This window comes from Equus asinus, chromosome 29 (assembly GCF_041296235.1).
Source record: "Equus asinus isolate D_3611 breed Donkey chromosome 29, EquAss-T2T_v2, whole genome shotgun sequence".
Lineage (NCBI taxonomy): Eukaryota > Metazoa > Chordata > Mammalia > Perissodactyla > Equidae > Equus > Equus asinus.
Window position 1 is genome coordinate 37582680 of NC_091818.1, and position 4008 is coordinate 37586687.

The 4008-nt window shown below is 32.7% G+C and overlaps 1 non-coding gene across 1 annotated transcript; it reads left to right on the forward strand.

Moving 5' to 3' along the window:
• Window positions 1–2781: 2781 nt before the first annotated feature.
• Window positions 2782–2891, forward strand: LOC123282165 (U6 spliceosomal RNA). Its single transcript, XR_006522173.1, has one exon. It is a non-coding gene; the product is annotated as a U6 spliceosomal RNA (small nuclear RNA).
• Window positions 2892–4008: the final 1117 nt, after the last annotated feature.

Sequence of the window (4008 nt, forward strand, 5' to 3'; positions counted from 1 at the left end):
CATGCAATAACCTCTGTTGCCACTGGATGGCAATGACAGCTTTTGTCTCCAAAATCCTCACTGTGCCCTCAATGCTGTTTAGTGCCACTGCTGTTGGCATTGAGTTTCTCAGGACTTCAAAGAGTGAAAATACACTGAGTGATTCTCCAACAGTTCACCTTCCTTTTGGATCTCTTGCCTCTGACCCACCCCATCCTAACACAGCCAACGACACTCCTTACTTGAAATAATTTTTTAGCAACTTTGCGACATTGAATAGAATGCCAAGTTTGCAAATGGTAAAAAAAGGAAGAGAAAAAAAGGAGGTGAGAGGGAAGTACAAATAGGAAACCAGATTCCCTTCTGTTACTAAATGGTGCTAAGCTTGAAGAGGGCCACAATTTCACAAATATATTTGTTATTTAATTGCTTTCTGCCATGTAGCAAAAATATCCCTGACCTTCTTAAGCATTTTAGGGTCTAAATTCCTTCTTCTTCTCATGACCCCCCCCGCACACACACACTCCAACATGGATACATGTTTCAAATAATTGTTTGTAGTGGGGAAAATTAACTGATGACAGTTTAATTTTTCAGAGTGAATTGGTTTTTGAATTGACGATGAGAAAAGAAAATACCTTGAAAAACATTTTTAGGTGTAGCTAGGCCAATAAAATATTTAGAAAAAAATGTTTGTACAGTTAAAATATGTAAATATCTGAATTTTCATCAATTCAAAGATTAATAATTATAAAGGCGTGAAATATTATCATAGCTTGTAACAATGAATTAATTTGTTTTTCAGAAAAGGAAGGACTTAAGTGCGTTCACCTGAGTATGAGTCTTTGATGCTGAATAGGTTTTCTGGGTTATACGGACAGAAAAGCCCTCAGATTAGTATTTTGATGAGTGGACTAAGATGATTGTATTAGTGAAGTTAAAGAAGAATAAATTCTTTTATAAATATATGGAATGAATCAATACAGATAAATTTAATTCCCCTTTTTTTCAGGGGATATACCTATTCCTTCCTGTTTATTCTTATTTTAGTTTATAAAAACCCTGTCTTATACCACCGTGCATGTCTTAGTAAACAAAGCTTAATAATTAAATGGTACAATTAGCTGACCTCTATAGGAAGTAACAATTTATTCACACTAAAGGAGTTTAATATATGGTTTTACTTGCTTTTTCAAACTGCTTTTATACTTCTTTGATGGAAGTTGAAATGGTTAAAAATATTACAGAAGAGCAACTACAACCAAAACCCCCCCACTAGAATGGGGAATTCTTGCGCATACTGTAGTATAGTTTAAATGTAGCAAGCATCAGAAAAATAAGATTTTTTAAATATCAAATTTACAGTTGTTTTATTTTTATTTTTGTTAACAACACAGAAGCACTAGCTGAGTAAGAAAATATTATTCAATGGTAGGAGTAGGGATGTAAAAGGAAGATTAATCTCTGTTAAAATAAGGTCCTCTAATTTTGCATGAATAAATTTTGTTACTAAGTGGAGAGATACATTTTGTGTATATATTATAAGGATATATTTGTGGATCTGCAAAAAAACAAAACTAAAGATGGCTTCTCTATATTTGTCATTTGTTTGCTTCCCACAAGCAGTCCTTATATACAGATAGGAGATGACAAAATCAATCAAGCACATTTGGGGAAAGAAATTCTTAAGAACCAGGAAAAGACAAGATTCTTTTTCACACTTCTGTTAGATTTTCACATAAAAGCATGGCACAATTCAGTAGCATTTGAAAATAATCTGAACAAATTTGTTCTTTGTTCTCAGATACCCAGACGATATAAAATCACTAGTTTTTAAAACTTATTTCTCTTTCATGACATAACAAGATCTGAACGAATAGAGTCAAAGTACATGGAATGTGTCTTAATTTTCCATTTATTTTAAAGTTGAAGCTGCATTGACTAAACATTGTGTGCATAAAGTAAGATACATTTGCAATATTTTAAATATTAAATTATAATCAAATTATCAAACAGATAATTCAAGCTAAAGTAATTCCCCTTTGCGACCAGAAATCTCTTTTTTCACTGTATATATTGATGTATCTATCAAAAATTTGAATAACATCCAAGTGTCCCACTTTTTGTATTTTTTATTCTGAGTCTTAAGTTTCAACTTCAATAACGAAGAGGAAATTTAGCCAAAGGCTTGCATAAGAATTTTAAGGGATAGGAAAGGGAAAGTGGAGTCATGACAAAATACATACTAGTATCTATTTGCCTTACACCTGAGAAGTAATTTGTAAACTTCTTAGATACAAAGAATCTCTCCAGATTCCAATGGAAACAAATATTAGCGTTTTAGAAATACTGTAGGCAGGAATTTCTTCCTAATTTTTGAATATTGGTAGGACTCTAAAAGACAAAGAAAAAGTGAAGGATAATTTGAATTTGTGGGTATATACATGCATACACACATACACATATATGTGTTTACACACATGTATGACTTCTGGGACCTTCTAGCTCAGAGCAGGGCTGTATGTTTTAATAGCTTGATGTTGGAAATGGAGAGATAATGCTATATGAAATGTATCTAAATTTTGCATGGGATGGTGTTTCCCTTTGCCCTGTATGTCTGCCAATTAATACACAACAATAAATGCCATTTGCATTTAAAATAAGTCATTTAAAGAGTAAAATATTAAAATGTGATGACTAAATGGGGAGTTTGTGGCTTGTCCACACACACCTCCACCTCCCCCCAGAAACAAGACAGTACAGAAAGATTTCCTTACGTCCTTAAAGGCTTTAAGAATGAAGGCAGTACTCACTTTGGCTTTGCATATGCTAAAATTGGAACCACATACAGAAGATTAGCATGGGCCCTGAGCAAGGATGACATGAACATTCATGATGTGACTCATATCTTTAAACATGATGCAATGAAAAGTCGGATTCTGTCACTAGCCTACAAAAGTTTTCAGAGATAAAAATGAAAGATGCCTCTCAAAACCAATCACATCTGTAAGTACATAGTTTTTCACCAAATGTGTACATTGTGAATATATGCACTCTTGTGCAGAAATAGTCTTGAGATCAATAACTTGAACTTATGATTGCATAAGTAAATGATAGATGATGATGATGATAGATAATCTAAGGTGTGAAGGAGAGACAAGGGGGAAAATTTTTATTAAATGAAAGGTGAACAAAAATTTTTTATTGGGAAAAAGATAGATTTTAGCCATATACTAAAATTCTTAGATTTCTAACTCTAGATTACACTCAAATTTGGTATCTTTGTTATGCAAACTTGATAAAAGTATGGAAGTCATTGTTCATTTAAAGCATTACAATTCTATGAACTAGTTCCAAACAACTGAACTTTAAGTTTCATTTACAGTTCATCAATATTTCATTTTTCTACTTTCTACTGAAGAGGAAAAAGGGAAAGAATACTAACATTCACTGAACGCTCTCTGGTACCTGGTGCTAGATACTTTACATATACTATTTATTTGGTTTTAGAGAGGTTCCTAAGCTACTGAAATCAAAATTATGACCATTTCACCATATGTCCAAATCACCGTTGAAAATACAGCAAACGTTTGAATTAGAAACCAATTTTAGGAACTAAATATTTTGTAAAACAAAAATATATGTTGTTTACTGAAAAAAAAATGAATGCGGGCTCCGTTTCACCAAATCTTCTTATCCTGGGCTTGGTTTATGTTGTAATGGCTCTTGCTGCCAGCAAGGTAAGGTAATCGTACTGGACGATATTTGAGAAAAGTTCCTTAAGAACAGAAAGGAAAGTAGCTCCACATTCCAGGAGGTTGCATTTTTTAATTTTACAGGGTGCTTATGTGTTTTAGTATTAAATACATAAAAGTAAGAGTTCAAATTCTGATGCGATTAAATGATAAAAGCCAAGCAAATTCTTCAAGTATTTAATACTAGGAAAATTCTTTAACACATGGCTATTCATGTAGTGATTTTATATTTTCCAGTCTATTTTCTCCTTCCCCAGTCTTCATGGTTCCCTAG